General features: G+C 42.8%; 1 protein-coding gene and 2 pseudogenes across 1 annotated transcript in view; 1 reads left to right on the top strand and 2 right to left on the bottom strand.

Moving 5' to 3' along the window:
* Ppm1e (protein phosphatase, Mg2+/Mn2+ dependent 1E) overlaps positions 1-27,846 on the bottom strand; it is a 144,702-nt gene that overhangs the window by 76,030 nt on the left and 40,826 nt on the right. The gene's annotated exons all lie outside the window — the stretch shown is intronic.
* Positions 11,803-11,925, top strand: LOC125408597 (small nucleolar RNA SNORA70; annotated as a pseudogene).
* On the bottom strand, positions 24,248-24,360 carry LOC125408596 (U6 spliceosomal RNA; annotated as a pseudogene).

The following is a 27,846-nucleotide window of genomic DNA, read 5'->3' as shown; positions in this document are numbered from 1 at the left end:
CTACCAGAAGCCGCCTAGAGTGCCTGAGAGCTGAGGACACACACAGCACAATACTAGCTGCAGGGTGCTGAGCCACTAGCACATAAAAGACTGGAGCAAGAGGCCTGAATGAACCACACTTCGAGTTCCTAAGCTCTGAGAATTTAGAATCATTAGTCTCCAGCTTTGAAGATGTAGGTTTTTTGCCTATTCACAATTTCTAACTGAATAGGAAGGGAAAATCTTAGCCATTTGTGTAAGAACTCAAGGAAAACCTCTTTCTTCCGAAGCTCCATTTGTGGGAACAGCACTGTACAAGAGAAGGTGATTGGGCAGAGTCTGCGAGTTAGTGCTGGCAGCGCTGGGCTCAGTCTTTCAGATGCTGGGCGTAAGCTCTACCACACTCACACACATGTACATGCTCATGCACACATAATACACACATACACACATGCAGGCACATGCACATGTGCATGCACACATATGGTCTACTACTGAGCAGCACTCTCAAGTCCTTAAAAATCTAATTCCTTCTATTTCGGGTACAATCTAGCCATAAACAAATGCATTTCAATTTGCCGGTACCTCAATTTCCCATAAAAACAAAAACTAAACAAACACACAAATCTAAAAATATACCAGTATGTCATCATTATAGCAGATTTCAAAGGATTACTCTCTGGTTATGGATTCTTTATTAATTGGCATGTTAGTTCTCTGAAGGAGAAAAAAGAAAAGCAACATATTGTTTAAATATGGTGACATGCTACCTAATCTGCTGGGAAAATGAGCACACAGTCTTCTAATGAAATATTCTGAAGTTCAATTAGGAGTTTATATAACGGGTCTGGGGAGATGGCTCTTGCAGAGGACACGAGTTTGAGTCCCAGCACCCGTTGTCAGGGAGCTCACAACTGCCTGTAACTCTAGTCCCAGGAGACATAGCAAGCTCTTCCAGCCTCCATGAGCACCCGTCCTCATGTGTATTTGCAGACACACACACATATTTTAACAAGAATTTATTTAAGGGTCAGGAAGATGGCTGACTCAGTGAGTGAAATGCTTCCCCTGCAAGACTGAAGTCCTGAATTCAATGATTGGAACCCATCATAAGGTGGGGGAGAGAACTAACCCCATGAAACTGTCTACATGTACACGTAGTGACATATGCATGTCTACACACACACCATACACACCAGTATAATTAATAAGGGGCCAGCATCTGGCTCAGCACAGAAGGATGCTTATCCCCAAGACTGACAACCTTCATTCCATACCTGGGACCCCATGATAGAAAGAAAGAACACGTTGTCCTCCTCCGGCCACCCCCTCCGCCTCAAGACCTTAAACGAGGGCTGGCAAATGGCTCTGTGTTTAAAAGTGCTGGAGGTTCTATAGACTGGAGACCAGATACAGCACTCAGTGGCTCACGGATGCCTGTAACTCCAGCTCTAGGAAATCTTATGGGTCTTCTGGCCTCTGTGGGCACTTGTATGTACACACAGTGAACACATATACACACACAGAAAATCTTTTTAAAATTCTCAAATGAACTCTTCTAGATCATGTCCATATCATACATACACTGCTAAATTAATAGTATTTTTGTCTGCCAAAAAAAAGAAACAAGATAAAACCTCATGTTCCTAGTATATTTAAATCATACAACGCAGCTAATCCCACCGTCAATGGGTAGAACTAAATGGCACATTCACAACAAGAACGCGAACCCCTTTGGTCTCTTCATTACCTGTAAAGCTGGGACCCTCCACCAGGATTCTCCAGAGCAGTGGGTGTCAACCTTCCTAGTGCTGCGTTCCTTTAACACAGTTCCTCATGTTGTGGGGACTCCAACCATAACATTATTTTGTTGCTACTTCATAACTGTAATTTTGCTACTGTTATGAATCGTAATGTAAATATGTGATAAGCAACCTCTGTGAAAAGGTCGTTCGACCCCCAAAGGGGTCAGGACCCACAGGTTGACCACTGATGTTTGGAAGTCTTTGTTCAGTTTGTTATAAACGGCCCACATAACTCCTTGGGATTCTCACTAGGATCCACACTAGCTGTGTCCCACCTTACTGGGTCACAGACGAGGAGCTCCCTCCACTTTCTCCCCATTACATAGCACTCACTGAACTGAAGGCATGACACAGGGATGCTCTCTCTGCCTTCCTCTGCCTAAAATCTGGATAGAAATTCAGACAAAAGGTTTGTCTATACAAGCACTTCCCACCTAAAGGCAGGGTAGAAATTTTCTACAACCTTAGTCAGCTCGGAGACAGTGCCGGAGAGTGTGGGAGCAGACTTTACTCCATCAGTTCATTTCCTGTCTATTTTCCTTCCCACAGTTTACTGTCTTTGGTAGCCTGGCTGCTTTATCTTGTCACTTCACTGAAATGTCTTGGTCTTTGTTGAAGACATTCATGAGAAGACTCTGGACAGTACCCCATCACAGCTGCACCCCAGCACCGTGAGCAGACTCCGGACAGTACTCCATCACTGCACCCCAGCACCGTGAGCAGACTCCGGACAGTACTCCATCACTGCACCCCAGCACCGTGAGCAGACTCCGGACAGTACTCCATCACTGCACCCCAGCACTGTGAGCAGACTGGACAGTACCCCATCACAGCTGCACCCCAGCACCGTGAGCAGACTCTGGACAGTACCCCATCACAGCTGCACCCCAGCACTGTGAGCAGACTGGACAGTACTCCATCACACTGCACCCCAGCACCGTGAGCAGACTCTGGACAGTACCCCATCACAGCTGCACCCCAGCACTGTGAGCAGGACTCTAGGTCACTGTTAGGAGAGTTTTTTTCCTCTTGTGGTGAAGAGGAAGGATCTATTTTGAGTCACAGTTTAATAGTGGCGAGGCATGACAACATTCAAAGAAGTGGGTGCCATTCCTGTCGGTGGCAGCAGAAGTATAAGAAAGCCTGCCCACATCTTGGCATATTGTTAACAGAGACCTTAGGCTGGAACCAGGGCCAGCTAGAATCCTCTAGCTCCATCCTACTCTTTAAACTAAGGCCCCATAATCCACAACCTCCTGAAACAGCATCACCATCTGGAGGCTAAGTGTTCAAACACACGAGGTGTGGGGGTAGTTCACATTCAAACTGTCCTGTCCCGCCCTTCGTTCCAGTAGGCTGATAGCCATCTACTATGTAAAATGTATCCAATACAACTTCAAAAATACCAACACATTTGAAAGTTTAAAGTCTCTCCTTTAAACTGAAAGTTTAAAGACTCAGGCAACCTTTGAACTGTGGACTATTGTAAAATCAAAACAAGTTACGTACTTTCAATATATAATGCATGGAGTGGCCTTCTTATTGCAAAATGAAGGAATGTGTTACAAGGAAAAATAGACCAAAGCAAGACCACAATCCAGAAAGACAAACACGAACCCTGCAGCTCCACCTGTGGCATCAGGGGCTTGAGTTGGTATGACTGAGGTCTGTCTTAGTTACCTTTCTATTGCCATAATGAAACACCCTGCAAGGCAATTTATAGAAGAAAGCATTTAATATGGGTTTACAGTTTCAGAGGGTGAATCTATGGCCATCACGACAGGGAGCATGGCAGCAGGCAAGCCTGGCACTGCAGAAACAGCTAAAAGCTTACTTGAACCATAAGCACAAGGCAGATAGAGAGAGCTAACTGGGAATGGCATGGGATTTTTGAAACCTTAATGCCCATCCCCAGTGACACACCTCCTCTAACAAGGCCACACCTCCTAATCCTTCCCAAATCATTCCACTAACTGGGGACCAAGCATTCAAATTTATGAGCCTATGGGGTCACTATCACTCAAACCAGCACAGGCTCTAACAAGCTGGAGTGGATATGCCTTTCTAGTCCTCCTGCATGCAGCATGCACGCATTCTCTCTAAAGTCAGTTCTACTTTGTGTCTTTAGCTTGATTTGGCAAACATCCCATATGGGGAAGGGGGAGGAGAAGAGGAAAGGGGAACTGAGATTGGTATGCAAAAAATAGATAGGTAGACAGACAGACAGACATCCCATGTCCCTACCACAATTTAGGATTCACTCTCACAGCTCCATGCATAGCTGGGAGTTCCATGTGAGCAGTGTGACCCTGCCACACACTGCCAAGCATCAGCAGCTGTCTAAAACCTTGGTGCAAATCTTCTGAACCCCATTGCTCTTGCATTCTGCATACATGCAAACCACCAAGTTCTGATGCCATCTCAGTATATAGTCTGTCCCCTTAGACCAGAGAGCCTTCCTAGGTTAGTCAGGGAAACACTTTCTAGGTAGCTCTGCTCAAGCGAGAGCCCCTGGAAACTCTCCAAGCACTATGCTGGTCAGCTTAAACTGCCAACTTGATACAACCTGCAATCACTAGGGAAGAGTCTTAACGAGGACTGTCTACATTAGGTGGTTCTGTGGGTGGTTTGTCTGTAGGGGGTGCCTTGACTATTAACTGATGTCAGAAGATCCAGCCCATGTGGGTGGCACCATTTCATGTGCTGGGACTGCGAAGGAGGCAGCAAGCAAGCAAACGTCATCCTCTTGAGGCTTCAGCAGGAACCATCTCCTCCCCTTTGAGGCCCCATCATGTTTAGACCTCCACGTACTGTGTTGTTTCTGTCTAATCCTCTCCCTCCTGCTTCGAGGCACAGCCCCAGCCTTGAGGCCCTTTAATTCTAATAAACCTCAGACTTGAAGGGAATTGGGAACTGTGTCAGCCTCCTTTCTGTACTGACCACTGCTGTTCATCTTTTATTACAGAAACTAAAACTTAATTACATTCAAATAAGATACTAAATAGAGTTCCTTGTTCAGCCAACTGCAATTGCCCATGAATCGGGATGCAGAATATATTGTATCAAATTATGAACAGGAATCTACACGTTTTCACATAGGCATTTATAACAGGGAGGACTGTAGTTGGATGATTAATTTTAGTGAATTGAACTTTGCTCAGCCAGGTGGGCATCACATTGGCAATACTTGAGACACTGGTTTCCAAGTACAGGGCACCCTATAACTGAGAAAAAGCACCGTTTCCACCAGAGATGAGGCAAGGAACATCAAAGTAAATCGGGACCCTAGCTTCATTCCAGGTGAGATCCAGGGGCCCCTCAGTTGAGCTTTTGTCCCCAATCCCTGCTCTTTCCCTCAGCCTCTCCTTTTCCTTCCTCAAGAGACCTCACTGGTAAGTAGAGCAATTAACACTGGTACAGTGGTTACAGTGTGTGGTACACACACACACACACACACACACACACACACACACACACACACTACTGAATAAAATACACAGCTATTTGTTTAGTATTGGATTGCTCGAAAATGACATCTACCTCATGTTCAGAATGAGTATAGTTAGTACTACTTCAATCCTACTTTTCTGTTTATAGTTTAGCTCAACAGAAAGCAACTCCATAGCTTTTAGAAAGAAACATTTTATGAGTTAGGACACATACCAAATCCCTCTTAACAGGCGGGGAGAGCAGGATGGGAGTCAGTGGGGAGATAAAGCATGACTTGGTTCTGTCTGTGAATGCATTAGTACTTCATACACGCTGTACATATAAAGATTACGGGCTACATTAGTTAATCTAGTATTCTATCAAGCTCAGTGACAGAGCACTAGCCCAGCCCATGAGACCAGAGTTGGATCCCCAATACTGTAAAACAACAACAACCACAACAAAAGACAAAAACATGTCAGGGAACATTGTATGAATGTCAGTTTTAGTTTTGATAACTTCTTAGATGTCCCTGGAGGAAACTGGGTGAACTTTATACTCTGAACTTTGTATGCTTTTGCAATTTCTTTTTGTATGAACTCTGAACTTTGTATGCTTTTGCAAAGTCTAAAATTAGTTCAAAATTGAAGTTTAGAATTGCTGTTACTTATGTAGAAAACCCCTTTCAACCTATGCCCTAGATTATTTTAAAAATGGGGCTGACACCAATTATTCCAATTTTTGAAAGACTTTCTGAAACCTGGAGCGATGACACGGACCTAAAGTCAGAGGCTGAGGGATTGCCACGAGTTCAAGGTCACCTCTATCTCCATAGCAAATTCCAGGTCACTTAGAGTTCCAGAGCAAGACAAAACTACACAAAGAAAACACACACACATACACACACACATACACACACACACACACACACACATCAGCGTATGACTTGAGTCTGCACATATAAACAGAGAACTTCTGGAAGGCTGAAATTTTTCTTTAATTTCAAGAAGATAAAACTCCGAGATAGAGAACAAACCTGAACTCAAGTTTATTTTTATGAGTCATTACAAATATAACAATATTTCAGAGAGAAATAATGTGTTTTACTCTGTTGCCCAGAGTCTAGCTGGAACCCTGCCTTCAATTCTGGGATCATTTTTTGTGAACAGTTAGTTCAGAGGCTAATGACCAGGATACTGGAGAAAACTGAAACACTGTCCTCTGAGGAGCAAGCGGGGCACTGACTCTACTGCCTCGGCCTTTTTACTCTCTCTCCAGAATGCCCATCCCCACCAGTCATGACCTCCACGCAACCTTAACCCAAATAGCAAGGCTCTCCCTCATCTCCATTTTCCTCTTTGGGGCAGCTGCCAAGATGTATAATTTACCTGGCCTGAGGTTTTTCTTTTAAACTTTAATTGTCCTTGGACTTAAAACAAAAACAAAAACAATGAGCAGAGGAACAAAGTCACACTTAGAGAAAACAGCTGAGTTCGGATCGGATCGCTGTCTTCAACTCTACAGGAGGGTCTCCTGTGACGACAGCACTCACCATCCTAGAACAAGTGTATGACGGGGAACTTGGATCAGTTGTTCTACAGAGGAAAGAAGGATAAGACAGCACTAAAGAACAGTTGATAGGAGAAGCGGACAGGCTGCCTCAGGAGATGGTGAGCTGCCTGCTGCCTGGGAGAATGAAAAGCAGTGGGGCAGTGTTGACATTTCGGGACTGCTGGCTAAGAATAGCAGACATACACATTCATTTATCTCAGCAATGCTCTGAAACGTGAAATTAAAATAACAGAAACACAGAAGATGGATTAAAAAAATAAAAGGGGGGCTGGAGAGATGGCTCAGCAATTAGGAGCATTGGCTACTCTTCTAGAGGTCCTGAGTTCAATTCCCAGCAACCACATGATGGCTCACAACCATCTTTTAAAAATAAATAACAAAAATAAAAGGAATAGTGGTGATGAAGGGATGGTGATCTTAGAGCAGAGAGCTTCGTCCTAAGGATCCACTGTCTGTCATCAGAGAACTGCAAAAACCTAAGGAACTGGAGACATGGATCATCTGAGACAGCCAGAGTGAGGATGCGTGTTAAAGAGACAGACATAAACCCACGAAGGAAACACCAGAGATATCAGTCCTCCCACACTGTCACACAAATGCTCTTCCCTCAGACTAGAGGGAAAAAAAAGGTTACTTTCTAATTAAACCAGACGTCTCTATATTAAAAGACTAACCACAGTTGGAGCTGGAGAGAGGTGGATGGCCAGGAGGCTTTGCTGTTCAGTCATGGACTAAAGTTCAGATCCCAGCACCACCCACAGTGGTTCATGTCCTGAAACTCCAACTCCAAGGTATCCTATGTCCTCTTCTGGCCTCTCCCAGCACCCATGCAATTGTGTGTACACAGACACACACACAAGCACACACATAAATAGAGTAAATCTCTCTTTTTAAAGTCTAGTAAGGTATGAAGGTAATGATTTAACTGAAAACAAGGATACTATGTGAAAAGTCAGCTCCTGAAACACTGCAGCCTCTGAAAACCTTAAGGAATCAAACACAGGACACATACAAATAGGACAGGGCTCAAAATGTTATCATTTTTTCAATAACAACAATGAAAATAACAAGATGATAAGAACAATGTCTTCAAAATTCTCTAGGAAAATGATATACAGACCTAAATTCTATGCCCAATTAAACTATCAATCAAGTAGAGGGGAAATAAAGACATTTCAGGTTGGTAAAAAAAATCAAAACACAAAATCCTTACAGCTGTGAATCTTTTAGGAAAAGACTACTAAAGGATATGCACCAGCAAAGTGAAAGAGGAAATCCAGAAGGAGAAAGACATGAAAACCAGAAAACCTGGAATCAATCCGAGAGAGACACAAAGGGACTTCAGACTTGATGGTAGAGCCCCAGAAGGGAAGCCGCACAGGAGGACACGCAGAGCAGGGGAGTGGATGCCAGACTCCAAATGGAAAGTCTTAAACATCTATGCTTTTAGCTCAGAGTGATTTAACAGTTACATCACAGTGTCTGAAACAGAAGTGATAAGTATACAGAAAACTGAGCAAATGAAATAGCAGTGATCATTAACTCCAGGGAAAAATAAACCATCGTACAGGAAGTAAAATGCAAACATTGTATATAGTGGCTAGGCTGTGAACGATAGTCACAGAATATGAACAATGTAAATGTTATTTTCTTCTAAATTATGATACAGTTATGGAGAGAAAGCATGTGAGGGCAGGACTCAGAGAAGATCTTTATCTTCATTCTTTTTCAGAGTTAGAAGCAGATAAATCATAAAGGAAACAATTTATACTATTTAAAACATAGTTGCCACAAAGGAAGACCATGGAGTGGGAAGAACAGGATAGAGACTACTCCTTTAGTGTAAGCCCATAGTACACTGTTTAGCTTTATTTTAAAATGCATGTATTAGGGCTGCAGAGATGATTCAGCAGTTAGAAGCACTGGCTGCTCTTGCAGAGGTCCCATGTTTGACTCCCAGCACCCACATCAGGCACCTTACAACCACCTTATAACTCCAATTCCAGGGGATCCAGTATCCTTTCCTAGACTCTGAAGACACCTGCACATGTGTGCATGCTCCTCCCACACCTGAGTGTGTGTGTGTGTGTGTGTGTGTGTGCGCGCGCGCATGTGTGCACACACACGCACATATACATGATTAAAAGTAGATCTTGGGGCTGGAGAGCTGTCCAGGCTCCTGGAGGACCTGAGTCTGGATCCTAGCATGCATGTCTGGACTCACAGCTATCTGTTAACTCCAACCCCAGGGGAATAAAGTGACGAAAAGACTGCTGCAAGGTATGGGCGAGGAGCCTTCTGTTGTAGATATGGCGGAGAGCACAGCCAGAGACATCTGGAAGAGTCCAGAGCATGGACAGAGAGTAGACTGAACATGGCCAGCAGACTGGACTGGACCATGAGAGGAAAGAGGGGAAGGAAGATGGGGAGAGGGGAAGAGAAGAAAGAGACTACCGAAAGAGAGGGGATCAAGGGAAAGCATGGCCGCGATGGTGGGATTCTATAGGAACGAGAAGCTGGGGGAAGGGAAGCCCCGCGAGCTGGAGGATTGAGAGTAGAGGCAGGGTGAGAAGAGCTGAGAAAGCCACAGGTAGTGAGTGAGCCTGGAAGCCAGCATGCTCTTTGGGATGCTAATAGGCACCACGGACAGCTGTGTGTCCCTTCTGACAGTGATGAGAATTGGCTCCTTTGGTAGAGGGGAATGGGTGCTAGAATTTAGGAGACTGGAGTTTCCTTTGTACCTGATGTAGGGGACGATGCTGTCTTCTGGACTCTACGGCAAACACATGCCTTACATAGACAGATACATGCACATAAATAAAAGTAAATCTACAAAAAAAATGCCTGCATGGCAGTGAATAAAAGTTACAACTTTTTAATCTCTTCTGGAAGAGGGATGCGGTGTATGCCTGTAATCCCAGCACCCAGGAAACTGAGGCAGGAAGATTATGAGTTCAAGGCCCACTGAGGTACATGACAAGTTCTAAGCCAGCTTTGGCTACCTGTCTCACCACCACCACCTCACCTCCCCACAACACACATGTCTAGCAGAAGATGTAGCTCAATGTCAAAGCACTGACATAGTATTTGCAAGGCACTGAGTTTTATCACCAGCAGCAAAACACAAAACTTCAGATTCTAGAATCTTACTTCCAGACCCAGTGAATAGAAACTGGTTTGCTTTTTTAAACATTGATCTGTATGTGTATATGTGTTTGCCTGGATGTATGTATGCGGTACCATGTGCATGCAGGTTTCCACAGAGCCCAGAAGAGGGTGTCAAATCTCATGGTATTGGAGTTACAGATGGTTGTGAGCTGCCATGATGGTACTGGGAATTGAACCTGTCTTCTCTGCAAGAGCAGCAAGTGCTCTTAACTACTAAGCCATTTCTCTAGTTTACAAAGTATTTCTTTTTGAATTTTGCTATTAGTGCAGGCTGACCTCAAACTTAGAATCCTTATACTTAGTCTGAGTGCTGAGGTTATCAGTATGCATCCCCATGTCCAGAAAGACCAACTTACCCAATGGCTTTCTAAGAATATGACTCTAAGTCTGCTTGAGTGAATCTTTCTGGCGAGGTCATGGACTTAAAACCCAGTGCAATCTTTGTCATATCCCAAGGACTCAGAAGCATACCTTGAGCCTTAGCCAGCAGATTTAAACAAGCACACAACTCATTACAAAAGAGCAGTTTGGGTCTGGGGGCATAGCTCAGTGGTAGGACATTTGCTGAGAATGTTGACGCCCTGTGCTCCATCCTCAACACTGCGAGACAGAGGGCTGGTGGAGGGGCAATGGGAGGAGGGTGAGCGTGAACAGCCAGCACACTCCACCAGTGCACAGGAGCCTTTAAAAGAATACTCAAGCCTATAATCTAGTGGGAGACTCTCTTGCTGAGCTAAAACTAATTTCTCTTTTAAAATCTAAAATGATAGATAGTGAGCAATAATTTCATTGTATAATGGGTTAAATGTACATTTAATGTACTCTCTTCCTTTAAAATAGCTTATCTTTGAGGTTCTGTGGAATTTTAGTTGCCATAACAACCTGAGTAAATCCTTCATTACTGTAGACATCTGCAGCTATTTTTATAAATGCAACAGCTGGATATGTCCAGGTAAAATTTCCTTTAGAAGACATCAAATTTTCACTTATTCTGGATAAAGCTAAGAAAAATTCAGGGAACACTAAAACTAAAACTATTATTCCAATATTTGAATATTAAATATTAAAATGAGCTATAAACGATGTAGAATAAAGCAGAGAGCGAAAGTCCTTACATTTTTATTTTGTTGTTTTTTATTCCTTGTCTGTGTGTGTATGTATGTGTGCATGTGTGTGCGGGTGTACCGTGAACACCTGTGGAGGTCAGAGAAGCAATGTTAACAAAACTTTCTAAACTATCAACTATTGTCAATGGAAATACGTTTATTTTTATTTAAAGATTTATTCTTATGTATATGGGTGTTTTGTCTTCATGTATGTATGTCTGTATATTACTTGCATGCTAGTGCCCATGGAGGTCTGAAGAAAGTCCTGACTCCTCTGGAACTGGAGTTACAGCTGTGAGTTCCCATGTGGGTGCTGGAAGGACAGCTCCGGAAGGGCTGCGAGCACTCCTGAATGCTGACCCATTGATTCAGTATTTTCAATTATGCATATGTGTGTGAATTTGTACAAATGTAAGCACAAGTGCCTTTGGCGTTGAAAAGAAAGTATCAGATGCCCAGAGCGGAAGTTACAGGCATTTGTGAACCACCTGACCTGGGTGCTGGGAACCGGACTCAGGTCCTCTGGAAGACAATTATGTACAGGTCAGTACCCAAAGGCATAAACACTGGGGTTTACATGAAACAATATTTAGTAGCTGTGCCAGCCTGAGTTCATTAGATAGTAACAACGACACAGGTACAGTGCTGCGTGCCTGCAAACCCAGGACTCAAGAGGCTGAGGCAGGACTGAGCCTTTAAATTCTACCTGGGTTACATGCTGAGACCATTTCAAAAGTAGAAATCAGAAGCCAATAAAGCAGACCAGTTTCCTTCCCTTATGTAGGCCTGGTGCAAACGGCAGCCTTCTTGGTGTGCATGCGGCCTGTCACTTACATGGGTTGCCCTAAGGGACCTTGGAGACAGTTTTCTTTTCTTTTTTCTTTTTTTTTTTCAAGACAGGGTTTCTCTGTGGCTTTGGAGCCTGTCCTGGAACTAGCTCTTATAGACCAGGCTGGCCTCGAACTCACAAAGATCCGCCTGTCTCTGCTCCCAAGTGCTGGGATTAAAGGTGTGCGCCACCACCGCCCGGCTTGGAGACAGTTTTCTTGTGACTGGTCATGTCTTTCATATCAGTGCTGTCCCAAGTCCAGGCTCCAGACAAGTATGCAGGGGGTTTGGGGAAGACTAAGGTACAGTCCAGGGTTCACATTGGCCAGGTCATTATGTCCATCCACACCAAACGGCATAATAAGGAACATGTAAGTGAGACGCTGTGGAGAGTCTAGCTCAAGTTTGCTGGCTGCCAGAAGATCCACACATCAAAGAAAAAGTGCTTCACCAAATTGAAGGCCGATGAGTTTGGACATGATAGCTGAGAAGAAGCTCATGCCTGGTGACACTGGGGTCAGATATATCCCCATCCATGATCCCCTACAAGGTGCTTAGGAGGCAGAGCAGGAGGACTGCTGAAGGTTTGCCAGCCATGTTTATACACCGAGTTCCAGGCCAGCCAGGCCTTTGCAATGAGAACAAGCTGACCAAAGAACTCATCCATAGGTGACCCAGACGACTAAAGAACTCATCCATAGGTGACCCAGACGACTAAAGAACTCATCCATAGGTGACCCAGATGCCTCCTGGCAATGTTATTTTCAAACTGGGGAGACTGATTCCCGATGTCCTGTTGGACTCTAGTGTCCAACCCGAGAAGGAGTCGCCCCCAGAGACCACCTCATACACCACAGTCGATGCAAAAGCATGAGGATTTTATTAATTCTGTCATGACAGGGTCCCTCAGCATTCAGGAAGCCGAGAGACCCCGACTAGCTGGTACAGTCTACTTTTAAAGGAGAAGGCCCCATAGAAACAAGAGGGGTTGTTCCTTGACCATTATATTTGGCTTGTTCGAAAAGGGCTAATACCAATAGTTGACTGGAGAACTATTGTCAGATCAGATGAGGTAAGAGGTCATTTTGACCCCGTTTCCCAGGGGACTGAGTCAAAACATACGTGTATGGGTAATTGTTCAGGAACTGAGTACGTGCATATGTACCTGTTAGGTCCTTGATTCCCAGGGGAGGAGGGGAAGCACTAAGGCACGGAGGCTGAGAGGGTTTGGAATTGTCAGAAATGGCTTCAGAATTGTCTAAAATCTTACAGTCTGAGGACCATCCTCTTGCATTTAAGGGACAGTGTGACAACAGTCCTGAGAACAACATCCTGTGTCTGGGATGTCAACCGTGTGTGTCTTTTTGGATGGATTTTTCACTTTTAAAATTGTTTTCCCATATGTTCAGTCTGTCCAGCAGTTAACCAGAGGTGCTTAAACAGCAGGAACATGCCCATCGCAGCTCCTCTTACACTAAATACAATTCTTAGGTAAGGGAAGTGAAGAGGCTCAGACCTATTTGTCTTTTGACTTTTTATGTAATTTTATGTGTATGGGTGTTTTGCCTGCATGGGTACATGTGCACCATGTGCATGCCTGGTGCCCTCAGAGCTCCAAAGAGAGAGCTGGATCCCTTGGAACTAGAGTGACAGGTGGTTGTTAGCTGCCATGCGGGTGCTGGGAACCAAACCTGGACCCTCTGCAAGAGCAACAAGTGCTCTTAACTGCTAAGCCATCTCTCCAGCCTCCAAGGCGAAGACTTTTTATATATTCTGCCTTGTAGCTTAAAAGGTGCTCACAACAGTTTTATGATCCCGTCTTCACAGTCCACGTTTCCACGAGTAGAGGAGATACCACTGCTCTCATTTTATACGTCAGAAAACAATCCAAGCTTGACAAGTTTGCCCCAGGTCAAGCAAGCAGAGCACTAACAATGCTAAGCCAGTCCCCTGAGACCTTTCTTTATCCTTTGCTACCTCACTGTTTTTCAAGTGACGAGGAGAGCAAGTGGGCAATGGACTTTGACAGCCTTTGGTTGTCACAGATCTGGAACAACAGAATCAATTAGAATCTGCTCTGACAGCAGATCCCAACAGCATGGTACTCCAGACTGACACCATAATTGGAACTATCAACTAAAGGATCAAACTTACATTCCTTATACTTAAGCATCAAAAGCACAATGAACTCCACACATTCTACTAATGGCCAGTCAGTGTTTTAAACAGAAATAGCTTTTATTCCCCTTGTTTGGTTTTTGGAGACAGGGTTTCTCTAGGTTACAGTTTTAGTTGTCCTAGAACTTGCTTTGTAGACCAGACTGGCCTCAAACTCACAGAGATTCTCCTGCCTCTGCCTCCTGAGTGCTGTGATTAAAAGTGTGTGCCACCACCACCACCCCTGGAAAAACAGGAATATCATAATGTCTATGGGGTACACCATTAGGAATGTGAACACATTCTATTTGCAGAATACTTAATCCTGACATAAGGCCAAACTAAAAGAGCAAGAGGAGGTAGTTTCAACGTTGACATCCTTCCTGTTAACCGTAGAGCAAACTCAGAGGCTGTTCTAATTCTTAGCAAACTCAGCAAAACCCAGCTTGATAACTACATAAGCGACAATCTCGCTCTGTAATGCTTACTGTTTATCTCAGTTGATACTCTATGCAGTCCTCTTAGGTCTCTCTCTCTCTCTCTCTCTCTCTCTCTCTCTCTCTCTCTCAGGTCTCTCTCTCTCTCACACACACACACACACACACAGTCACTTGTCTACCTCTCTTAATGTGTCCTTCCTTCCATCTTTTCTGTACTCCTTGTCTTTAGCTGAGCTGTCATCTGCAGCCTCCTTCCTGAAGCTGCTACTTCAACTCCCACTTCAAGCTGCGGCTTCATCATCTTAAGCATAAAATGATCCCTTTCCTCTGCCACCTTTTCATACCTCATTATCTCGATGCACGTCAGGTAGGCATCAGCAGCTGGTTGATGGACTGAGTTCACACTAAATGGCACGTGACTGGTGAATAACAGTCTAATTTTAGACTGGCTGGGGAATTGTTGAGAAAAGACCATGTTCACATGTGTTTAAAGTATGATCATGAGTAAGGGAAACTCCTTGTGCGAGTGAATCAGAACCTCAGCAGGGGCCTTGCCAATTTAGATAAGCAGATCATCATGCTGTTTGAACAACAGCCCTGAAGACCCAGTAGACAGCAAGATTCTGCCATCACACTGTCCAGCCTGCCCCACCCCAACCTTTAGTTATGTCATGGAACTAGTAAACCCAGGCTAACCCTTGTCGCAGTCCTCCGGCTCTCAAGAGTAATTCCACCCATCACTGGAGAGGATCTCAGCCACTGCTCTATTTCCATCGCTCCTCATTTCTCAAGGGGAGGAAGCTTTCTCAGTTGCACCGGAGAGCACCTGCCTGGTCCTCACCATCCACCACCTACCGTGTTTATATCTAAATGAAAGGATATGCTATTATTTTGGTCTCAAAGTAGCACCCACTGGAAAGGGGGCTTAAGTCTAGAAATATTCATATTTAGATAAACATTTTTTTCTATCAAATTCTTTCCTGCTCCAGGTCATTATTAAAATGTAAAGTTTAGCTGAAGAGCTATAATATTACATAGAATACAATTACCCTATATAAACTGCTTCCCATTTGCACTTTAAAAGTCTGATCTTACCACTGGAATTGAGCCCAGGGGTAAATGCTTCAAACTCAGTTATACTTTACTTGATAATGGCAATTCTGGTATCTATTAGGTCTTTGTAGCTTGTTATTCACACGGCATGATATCTCTCTAAAAATAGCAAGACCACTGCTACCAACCTTTAAGTCTGACTCATTTCCACAAGGAATTCCTTTAGTCATAGCAGAGTTTAAAATATATATATATATTCTTTTTCCTGAGACAGGACTGACATTCAGCTCCGTGTATAGCCAAGGTTGTCCTCGACCTCCACCTTCTGAGCACTGTGGTTACGGATCTGTGCTGCCATGCCCTGTTTTATGTGGTGCCGGGGATGGAACCCAGGGCTGATGTGTGCTAGGCAAGTGCTCTACAGACTGAGCTGCATCCAGAGCCTTACATATATTTTTATTATTTATTTTATTATTTTACATATTTTATTACTTTGCATACCTTAGTCTGGGCATGACAATGGAATAGCAAACACCAGTGTACACACAGTCTATTTTATTGGCTTTACCTTAGTCATAGTCTGGGTTTTAGCCATTGATATGCATAAGTGGAATAAAACAAACTGCCATTTTGTGTCCTAAAAACCACAATGTTTTAGTTCCTTGATCATATCTTCTACAATTGAATATTAAGTAATTTGAAATGGGAAAAAAGCAGTGAACCATTATGAGTCCTGCACTTATTTTACCAAATCAAGCATGTCATCTTCATAATCCCATAGCAGTGCTGTGGGTCAGCACCACAGCAGTCCCCCCTTACTACGGGAGATAAAGTCTAACACTCAGTGTATGCCTGAAATCAGGGATGACATTGAACCCCGCAGAAGCTATTTTTCCTTGTACATACAACTTGTAATTAAGTTTACTATCTAGGCACAGAAGAGATCAAATAAATATAATAATATTATACTATAATTAAAGTCATGTGACTCACTGAGCATGGTAGTGCACACCTTTAGTCCCAGCCCTCAGAAGGCAGAGGCAGATCTCTGAGTTCAAGGCCAGCCTGGTGTACAAACCAAGTTCCAGGTCAGTCTGGACTACACAGTCAGACCCTGTCTCAACACACACACACACACACACACACACACACACACACACACACACACACACACAATATGAATGCAGGCTCCCAAAATGGCGTGTTGTATAGCTTAGCAACCTCAGTATATCAGTTTCCTCTTTCCTGTCAAGTCAAGAATGTTCTGGTTTTCCTTGAAAGGAAGCGGTGCTCAGTCTTCAGAAGCCTATCTGAACTGCCAGCATCACCGCTGTGCTTAGGGATGCAGGGGTGTTGAGTGACATACAAAGCACTGCCACAACATCAGCTGCCCTGAAAACCAAGGTAGATATTATGTGACTATCAGGTGGGTAGTATATACAGCCTGGACACACTGCACAGGAGTGAACCTCATCCCAGGCAGATGGTGTGGGATTCTATCATGCAACTCAGAATAGCACACGAGTTATTAACTCTGGAATTCCATTTATTATTTTTGTATGGCAGTTAATTACAGGTAATTAAAACTGTATAAAGAAAGAAACACAAGGGACTGTTATATTATCAAAGGATCTTTTCCTGACAAGAAACTCAAGGCTTGAGACATTTAGTGCCTTGCCTAAGTTTACACAATTAATCCTGGGGCCAGGAACAATTTCAGGGCAGTATGACACCAAAATCCATGCCCTTTATCACTATGCTATATTACTTTAACATACTCATGAAAACATATATAATTACAAGTATGGCTATGGACAATTAGGGAGCAGAGATCAACAACAGTAATTAGTAGCAATTTCCATGATCTTATTTGACAAGGGTTTATAAAGAGGAAGCAGTGTATTGGGGGAGGACTGTGGAGGGAAAAAAACCAACAGAAACAAAGTATATATGAAAATCCATAACCTAGGGTACTAAAATAAACACCCAACTGAAGCAATGCATCTATATATTTATCATCAGATGTGTGCTGACCACTTACTACCAAGAACTCTTCAAAGACTCCTGTCTTTATGAGGCTGACATAAAGATATTTTTTCCAGAAAACACCAAGTTTCAAGGAAGTAGGGGAGAGAGTCACTACAGAAGCCAAAACAGAAAGCAAGTGACAAGTGTCGACATTGAGCCTCACTCGGGACCTGCGTGATCTAATTATCATTGACTCATGTATGAGCTGCCAGCACCTGAAATACCAAGAAAATAGTGAATCTGGAAACGACACTAATTAAAGCCCAGGATACGGAAGTCAGCCGTCTTCAAAGCACCTTGATGAAAGTTCAATTGCCTTGTTATAAGTGTGTCCGTGCAATATTCACTATGTGGGACTCAGCTTTCTTGTGAACTCCACACAGGATTAAAGATATTATCTTCATCATTAGGGCCAACAAGTGTCACTAAATAAACTTAAGGATGCTTTAAATTCAAAACCTACTGCTTTTTACTTGACTTGACCTTAGACACCATTTAACCTGTCTATGTGCCTTGTTTCCCAGGCGCACAATACAGTAAATACTTTGACTCAAAATGTGTTAGTGAGGGGATTAAATCAGAAAACGGTTCACAGTGCTTAGCAAAGGGCCTGGTATATAGTAAATACTAAAACCCTTTCCTGTGAAGTACTGCTTCATTTCTCCTGTTTAGAGTGCTTCTCTCTCTCCCCCTTCCTCCTTTCCTCTCCTCTCCTCTCCTCTCCTCTCCTCCCCTCCCCCCCCTCCCCTCCTCTCCTCCTCTTCTCTTTTCCCCATTTCTCCCTGCCCCACTCCCTTCCTGCACCAACTCTTCCCAGCCGAAACAGATTCTTGCTATGTAGCCCAGGCTAGCCTTGAACTCACAAGCTTACTCCACTTCAGTCTTGCCAAATGCTGGGGTTGCATCAGCATGCCCGGCTCATTGTTAATTATTTTCAAACCATGATATTGATAACAGATTGTATACAATGCAGACTTAATTTTGAAAACCACTACAATTTATACATATTTAGAAACAAGCATTTTGTGGGAAGTAAAAATCTAGAGTCAATAAGGTGACTCTGTAGGTAAAGGTGCCACCAACCTGACAGTTGTCCTCTGACTTCTACAAGAGCAACATGACATTCAGTCTCTCTCTCTCTCTCTCTCTCTCTCTCACACACACACACACACACGCACGCATGCACGCACGCACACACACTAAAATAAAATCTTTTTTCTTTTTAACAAGGAAAAGAAAAATCTAATGTTTTGTCATCATGTAAGTCTTAGATTGCTTGGGAGCCCTAAGTGTTAACTCTGTGGAAAGTGGCATGATCTATTTTTAGCGTGCTTCACGTGCTGCCGGAATGGAAACATCTTTCTAGCTTCTCAGTGAATGTATGCCAAATAAACCAGTACTGAGTGTTTGAAATCTAAAGAAGCGAAAAAGGAAATTCTAAAAGGGCAACTCGAGAAATGCTATTGTCTCCATATGGTGGTTTATGAAATCTTAAGACATTTCTTACCTTAAAATAAACAGTTAACGTTTAAAAACTAAGATTCTAGGGCTGGGGACGTAGATCAGATGCAGTGTGCTTGTTTAACACGCAGAAGCCCTGGGTTTGATCTCAGCACTGCACAGCTGGGCATACACTGCAATCCTGGTACTTGGGAGGTGGACACAGGAGGATCAGAAAAAAAGTTCAAGGTTATCCTAGGTTAGGTAGTCAGTTTAAGCCCAGTCTGGGTTACACGAGACCTTGTCTAAAAATCAAAAAATATTCTTAACTCTTAAATTATAATGTATACCACTGTGTAAAGGATTGAAAGCTTTTCAAATGTTAGGCATAAAATTACCATGTAATCCTGTAATTCTACTCCTACGTATATAACCAAAAGAACTGAAAACAGTATCTAAAAGCAGCATTATGAGGTAAGGATTAGCTCTGGTAAAGTGCTTGCCTAGTATGCAGGAGGCCTTCAGTTTATCCCCAGCAGCACATGGACACACACACACACACACACACACCTACCTACTATTCAGTCAATGAAATTCTGAAGATCTGAAGATGGGCATGATAGCTCATGTCTATAATCCAGCAACTCAGGAGGCTTAAGCAGGAGGATTGTAGGAAGTTTGAGACCAGCCAGGGATACAGTTTAAGACTAAATAAATAAATAAATGGTAAGGGGGAAGGGAAATGAAGGACTTCAAGGGGGAGGAGGAGAAGGGGAAAGAGAAGGAAAAGGGGAGGAAAGGAAGAAAAGAAATTCTGATAAATGTACAGCATGGATAAACCTTAAAACGCTAAGATATGGAAATTGGGATAAATATTGCCTGATTTAATTTGTTTTGTTTTGTTTGTTTGTTTATTTTGTTTTGTTTTTTCGAGACAAGGTTTCTCTGTAGCTTTGGAGCCTGTCCTGGAACTAGCTCTTGTAGACCAGGCTGGCCTTGAACTCACAGAGATCCACCTGCCTCTGCCTTCCAAGTGCTGGGATTAAAGGCGTGCGCCACCACTGCCTGGCACCTGATTTAATTTCTATGCAATATCTCAGGGAATGAAAAGGCAAACTTGTATGCAAGCAAAATTAAAAAAAAGGTTACCAGGGCCTGGGAGAAGGGTGACATTGTATAAAGTGACCAGAGTATAAATAGTGTGCCATAATACTAGTGTATTTCATATAATTTTACAATGCTATATCTCTTACCATAATAAAAATTTAAAGTTATATATATATATGCATATATATATATATATTTCCTATAAACTAAAGAAAATAAATTTAGAAATAGGAAATCAGTTGGGTGGTAGTGGTACATATCCTTAATCCCTGAACTCAGGAGGCAGAGGCAGGAGGATCTCTGTGAGTTCCAGAACAGCCTGGTCTACATAGCAAGTTCCAGGACAGCCAGGGCTACACAGAGAAACCCTGCCTCAAAAGAAAAAAAAAGAAGGAAAGAGAGAGAGAGAGAGAGAGAGAGAGAGAGAGAGAGAGAGAAAAGCAAAGAAAAGAAAAAGAAAAAGAAAAAAAAAGAAATAGGAAATCCTAGCTGGGTAAGGGTATACACATATAACCTAGCAGCTGGGAGGTAGAGGCAGAAAAATCACTACAAGATGAAAGGATAGCCCAGTATTTTTAATTTTTTATTTTTATTTTTGAGACAGGATCTCACATAGGCCAAGCTGTCCTCACTAAGAGAGGATGGCCTTAAATCCTGATTCTCCTGCTTCTATCTCCCAAGTGCTTAGATTGCAGGCATGTACCAATACTTCTAGCTTCAGCTTGCTACATTGGAAGTTCTGGGCCACTGGCACAGTGAGGCCTTGTCTCAAAACAAATTAACAACCATTAAAAAAATAGAAAATCCTACTCTATTTTGACATGATAACTATTGGAGGTGGATGCACAATCTGGATGTGATGGTGCAACCGTTTAGGAAGGCAGGCAGTCAGGCAGATCTCTGTGAGTTCATGGCCAACCTGGTCTGCATTACGAGTCTCAGATCAGTCAAGGCTACACAAAACAAAACAAAAAAGAATTGATGAATAAAGTTACTATGACAACGCAATGCAACATTATAATCAACCCTACAATGGAAATTTTTAAATAGGATTAGCCAATGATATCCTAAAAAGATCAATTAACTTGTTATTCTTCAATCAAGACTCAAATGAAGTGTCAGGGCCTGCAAGATAGCTGAGGGGGTAAAGGTGCTTGCTACCAAGCCTAAGTACCCGAGTTCTATACCTGGAACCCGCAAGGTGGAAGGAGAGGACCAAGTGTCAACATTAGTGATAGTTTAAAAGAAAATCAGCATTTGATTTATATAATCTGATAAGCAAACTTTTTGAATAACTGAGGTTTTAAAAAATCACAGAAAATATTTAAAGGGACAAAACTGTTTTGTTTCTTCCCAATTCAAGAGGAGCAGCCTCCACCACATGCTCCATCAGTCATAACTGAGAGCTCTACAGGGGCCTGAAAGCAATAGAGCTAATGACCTGTGATCCCTAAAGCAGGGAACCCAAATAAACCTTTCCAAAGAAACAAGTGTGATAGTCTGAAAGAAAATGGCCCCCAAAGGGAGATGTTGCTTTGTTGGAGTAGGTATGGCCTTGCTGGAGGACGTGTGTCACCGTGGGGTGGGAGGCTTTGAGGTCTCTTTTGCCCAAGCTTCTCTCAGTGTGATGCTGAGGCCATTTCCTGTTGCTTGCAAGATGTAGGGCTCTCAGCTACTTGTCCAGCACCATGTCTGCCTCCATGCTCCCCATCATGATGATAATGGACTGAATCTCTGAAACTGGAAAGCGAGCCACCCCAATTACATGTTTTCCTTGTCAGGGTTACTGCGGTCGTGGTGTCTCTTCAGAGCAATTGAAACCATCAGACGACAAGCAAGAAGATAAGGAACAGTGCTGAGAGGGCTCTAACTTTAAAAACCCTTACCAGCCCATTCCTTAAGTATTCCTAGCATAACATCTCTGATTTTTATTATTAACCATATTTCAAGAATGAGATCATGGTAGGTTGTCAGACATTATATAGATTTGGACGAATCAAGACATTATTACTATATAGTAATTCCGCGAAGTCAGAAGTTCCAAAGCAATACGTATTCCTTGCAGATAAAAATCCTTCCTAGTCAGCACAAAGCCCAATCAGCACGAGACCCTGAGCAGCCCGGTACTTGGGCTGTAGGCTGCTTGCCATGTTGTACATGAGGATGTTACTGCAGTGGGGCTCAGTTGCGATGTCTCAGCTGTAATTCCTACTTAGCCTGCCTGTAAGAATTCCAGAACATCTACATATTATAGCTCTTACTCACATACCTAATTATAGTTAATTTGATAGAGGATGGCTTTTATCTCCCAACTGAGGATTCTGGAGTTAAAGGGAAGGTTTTAAATGGTTGACTTAAGAATCCACTGGTCGGCTGTTATGCTGCAGGAACCACATGAGCTAGACTAGAAAATTAATACATTCTTACATTTCCTTCTTAAAATTATCTGTACCACAGAATTTCACACCTTAAAGGTTTACCATTCATGTTTTGGTCTGTTTGACTATCAAACTTCACAGTGTGGGTTAGTCCAACCCTGCCTGTGTTTTCAGAAATGGACATTTTCTTAGACTATACGTGCATTTCAAAGCTAGGCATGGGTCGGTCACAGCCTGGACTACAAAGCAAGACTAAAAAATAAAATAAAATAAATCTCACTTATATTTATACATTGGATGCTTTGTGCAACACTGGCAGTATTGAGTTGTAGTACCAGATACCTTGCGACTGGCAAAGCCTATACTGTTTACTGCTGGCTCTTTACACAAACGCACTGACAAGCCCTGGCCTGTGTGCCTGCTGCCCAGAACGAGGCAGTGCAGAGCCTATGCAGCAGCCCTGAAACAGTTCACTGGATACAGTGCACGACATACACGGCTGACAGTAATACCGAGAAACGTATCTCAGGTTGCACCCCTGAAGTGGCAATGTGTTCAAATCCCAGTCTCCCCAAATGAAATCATATAGGAGCATGAATGTATTGGAAGTTGAAACAAATGCCCCCCAAAACTGTTATAATTCTCAAATGCGTACATGAAAATACGATACAAATCTTTATTTCAATAATTATTAATACCCCAGGTTCACCTTAGATTCTCTTTATCCTCACATAAGGCTGGTATGCAGTAAACGCATGCACCCACATCTAGCCCTCCCTCACAGTGAGAGCCTGCCGGTCTCACCCTACCTGCTCCATCCATCAGCATGGCACTCCTTTTCTAGAACCAACTTAATTTTATACTTTATTGTTGAGATGGGATGTTTCTCTGTTGTCCAGGCTACTCTCAAATGCCTGAGCTCCGGTGAGCAATCGGAGCTTCTCAAGTAATTGGGACTACAAGTGGGGACAGCCGACAGACTTTTCATTCTCTGCCACAGCCTTGCACAACTCCAGAGATTTGACCTGAGCAAGGGGCAGCCAGGGAATAAAGAAATGACAGAGGTTATACAGATGAACAGGGAGGTGGGATTTATAATGACAGCCAACAAAGGAGGCGGGGTTTATGGTATACAGTTGAACAGGGAGGCAGGCTTTATGCTATACAGCTAACACGGAAGCAGGGTTTATGGTACACAGCTGAACAGAGGAGAGTCTAGCTCCTCCTTTGTAGGAACAGCCTCTGTGAGGGAGCGGTGTTCACGTCATAATCACCCAGGGAAATGCTCCTGTGGACATTTCTGCCCACACTATCAACATTCACACAGGAACCTGGTTTTGCCGTTATTGAGCCTTACTCGAGGGTTCAGCTTTGCTACTTTCCCATGGGTCTGAGGCCCTTTGATCCTTTACCTGGTCATGTCCATGCCAACAACACAGAGCCAACTCAGAAGCCAGGGCTCCCTGTTCCCCACAGTGCTCTGATTTTCTGAACAATACTCATTTTCTCCTATTCCTTGAAAACCCTGCTCAACATTTGTCTCATTCTATTTTCTTTTCTTTTATACCTTTAAGCACTTTAATCCACAATGTGATAAATCAGTTTAGATTAAAAACAAGTTGAAGGGAAAAACTGACCTTAGTAATGACATTTCAAAAAATAATGACTTTGATAAATGTCTATTATTTTAAACTCTATTAGTGAAATACATTACAGGTTTAAAATATGCTGTCAGATAAGTTTTATTTGACTCTCAAAAAAATATGAAACACTTCACATATCTGCAAGTCATTCCTGCTTAGGGACCATGCTAATCTTTTCTCTGTGTTGTTCCAATTTTAGAATTTTTTCTCATTCTATTTCCTATGATTCACTGATCTATTTTCATTTCTATTATATGTATGTTTTTCTTTTTGATGTTTTGAGATAGGTCCTCAGGTAACCCAGGCTGGCCTTGAACTTGATAGGTCACTATGTCTAAGGAGAGCCTTCAACTCCTGATCCTCCTATCCCCACCTTCCAAGTGCTGGAAATACAGGTGTGTGCCAGCATGCCCAGCTCTGCCAGAATATCTTTATGAAGGCTTGGGAACTTTGTAAGCATGCATATATTCATGAAGATGCTTTGTGTCCCACAGACTGCCCGTCACAGTTCCGCACCTGTAGTAAGCATCCACTGACTTGGACTGCCCCACACTGTGCACCTAGTTCTGCACTATGTCCCAATCTGTTGCTTATCACACCAAGCTAGGTTGCCTCCAGTACATCTGCCTACTTTCCAAAAAGGCAAGAGGAATGAAAGCAAGGAACTATTGTAAATGAAAGAGAGTTTTCGATTTCTGTGATGTTTTTGCATGATGTTCAATACTTTACGTATACTCCTCTTTATGACTGTAATTTCCCCTTAAAAGGCTAATGTTACATCAGGTTTAACAAGACAACCTTTTCCCTCATTTAATCTTGAAGCCAAATTGCTCGCACTCAGATCCCCTCATAAATAAGCACAATGTTCCAATTGAGTTCTTGGCAGCAGAATGTGTTCACGATGAGGAACCTTCACTGGCTTGGCAGGAATGACAGAATTAGCTAATTACAGTACAGTCTCCTATATCTGTTTTCATTGCGATAAGGGGCAATCTGGCGATATCCGAAGGCAAATGATCCAGAAAGACATCTTAGGATCCTTCTGCAAAGATGATAATCTCCCCAAGTCATCTTAGATTGGCCATTTCTCCACCTAAAATTTCCATGACGGTAAGAAGAACTCCAAGATGTTTTCATGAGAACGAGGTTTCAAAGTCCCACTGTACAAGCCAGTCAAGAACTGTTATTTTGGAGAGGCTGAAAACCTTTGGGTGCCAGATTTTAAGAGAGAGAGAGAGAGAGAGAGAGAGAGAGAGAGAGAGAGAGAAAGGTAAAGTACAGCCCCTGCCATAAAAGAGGTTGAATTTTCTTTGGGAGAGAAAAACTTAAACAAAAGACTATTTGAAAGCAAATGAACATATTTTGGAGGTAGCATTCAGAAATCTTTCTTTTGGGGAGCATTTCAGAGACTTAAAGCATCAAAAATAAAGAATTCAAAAAATTTAAGAATTTCATTTCTCACTGTTTGTGTTACCAAATATGATGACTACTGGGATGCTGGTCTAGGACAAACATGGATCACTGTTTTGGGTTTTAAGACTGAGCTACAAGAAGCTAGATGTGGTTGTGTACAACTTTAGACGCAGCACTTGAGAGGCAGAGGCAAGTGAATCTCTTGAGTTGGAGGCCAGCCTGGTCTACAGAGCAAGTTTCAGGACAGCCAGGGCTACACAGAGAAAGTCTGTCTCAAAGAAATTTAAAAATTAAATATAAAGAGTGAGCTACACAAGAGACACTTCTTTTTCCATGATTTATATTCTGCTTGCTTCTAAAATAGACAAGAGGAAACCTGCAGAAGAAAACAATGTGTGCTATTTATGGTTAAGACAAAATTTGCCCCTTAAACAATATAAGAATAAAGGTAGACAGTGAGGCGAGTCTAAGCTATCTGAGCAAAAGTACAGAAACCAGCTTCCGTTCCCAGCACTCTCCTACACGCGGCGTGGCGCTGTCAAGCACAGCATCACCACAGGGGCACATTACAATGCCCCTTCCCTTGGCGAATTTAGAGAATCAAAAGTAAAACAGAATTCTGAGACTTCTGTGCTGCCTTGATTTCCTTATCTTTTAACAACAAAGGATAAAAATGATAATAAAATCTTTCTTGGTTTGAGGGGGGAGCTTGGTTTTTTGTTTGTTTGGATGTGAGACCTTGCTACCCCAGGCTAGCGTCCTATGGTGACACTTCTTACTCAGCCTCCCAAACACTAGGGTTACTAGTAAGGATGCAAACTGCAAAAATAAAATTATGACAATAGAGCAGTGGTTCTCAACCTGTGGACTATGACCCCTTTGAAGGGGGTCACATATCAGATATCCTGCATATCAGATATTTAAATAATGATTCATAACAGTAGCAAAATTATAGCTATGAAGTAGCAACAAAATAATTTTATAGTTGGGGGGTCACCACAACACGAGGAACTGCACCAAAGGGCCGCAGCATTCGGAAGGTTGAGAACCACTGCATTAGAGGATGTCTAGTCAGGGTCACTGACCACTGCTGTGATACAATGCCATGACCAAAAAGCAACTTGGGGAAGAAAGAGTTGATTTGGCTCACATATCCACAGTCACAAACCCCTGAGGAAAGCCAAAGCAAGAATTCAAACGGAGCAGGATGTGGTGGAATGTTATTTTAACTAGGCAAAGATATATTATATTTGTTTTATGTTGCAGAATATTACTTTAACTGTGTAACGGTGTGCTACGTTTGTTTGTACGGCATCTGTTTAGCGATGTAAGGATGTGTGTTTAATTATATAAAGATGTGTTGCATTTGTTTCACTTGCCTACCTGAGGTACCTGATTGGTCTAATAAAGAGCTGAACAGCCAACAGTTAGGCAGAGAAAGGATAGGCGAGGCTGGCAGGTAGAGAGAATGAATAGGAAGAGGAATCTAAAGAGAGGAGGAGGAGATGAGAACAGGGAGAAAGAGGAGAAGCCTGGGGACCAGAAAGCTGCCAGCCAGACCGAGAAGCAGTGAAAGTGAGATATACAGGCAGAAAGAAAAGTAAAAAGCCCTAAGGCAAAAGGTAGATAAAAGAAACTGATTAATTTAAGTTAGAAGAGCCAGCCAGAAACAAGCCTAAACTGAGCTGAGCATTCAAAACTATACTAAGTCTTCGTGTTATGATTTGGGAGCTGGTTGGCCCAAAAGAAAAAGCCCAAAGCAGGAGAGGATGATAAAGCCACAGAGGAGTGTTGTTTACTGACTTGATCCCATGTTCAGCCTGCTTTCTTATAAAACCCAGGACCACACACCTGAGGTGGCCACGCCCACAATGGACTGGGCCATCCCCCATCAATCACTAAGAAAATACCCTTTAGGCTTGCCGACAGCCCAATCTTATGGAGCCATTTTCTCAACTGAGGTTTCCTCCTTACAGATGATTTTAGTTTATGTCAAGTTGACATAAAACAAGTCAGGACAAAGGAAGAGCAGAAACCCATTCACTTTGTGTCTATTAGTCAATAATCAATAACATCCTATAGACACAAGAAAAGGGAGATCTGGGGTTACATGGATGCCTATACTTTAAGACACCAGTTAGCAAATGTCTTTTTGTTTTGTTTGTTTTTTGGGATTTTTGTTTTGTTTTGTTGAATTTTCAAGGCAGGGTTTCTCTGTGTAGCCCTGGCTGTTCTGGAACTTGCTCTGTAGACCAGTCTGGCCTCAAACTCACAAAGATCTGCTTGCCTGCTAGGTAGGA

Source organism: Myodes glareolus, chromosome 9, assembly GCF_982192425.1.
Source record: "Myodes glareolus chromosome 9, mMyoGla1.1, whole genome shotgun sequence".
NCBI classification, from domain to species: domain Eukaryota; kingdom Metazoa; phylum Chordata; class Mammalia; order Rodentia; family Cricetidae; genus Myodes; species Myodes glareolus.
The sequence above is the reverse complement of the archived record's forward strand: the minus strand, read 5'-3'. Positions and strand labels throughout refer to the sequence as shown.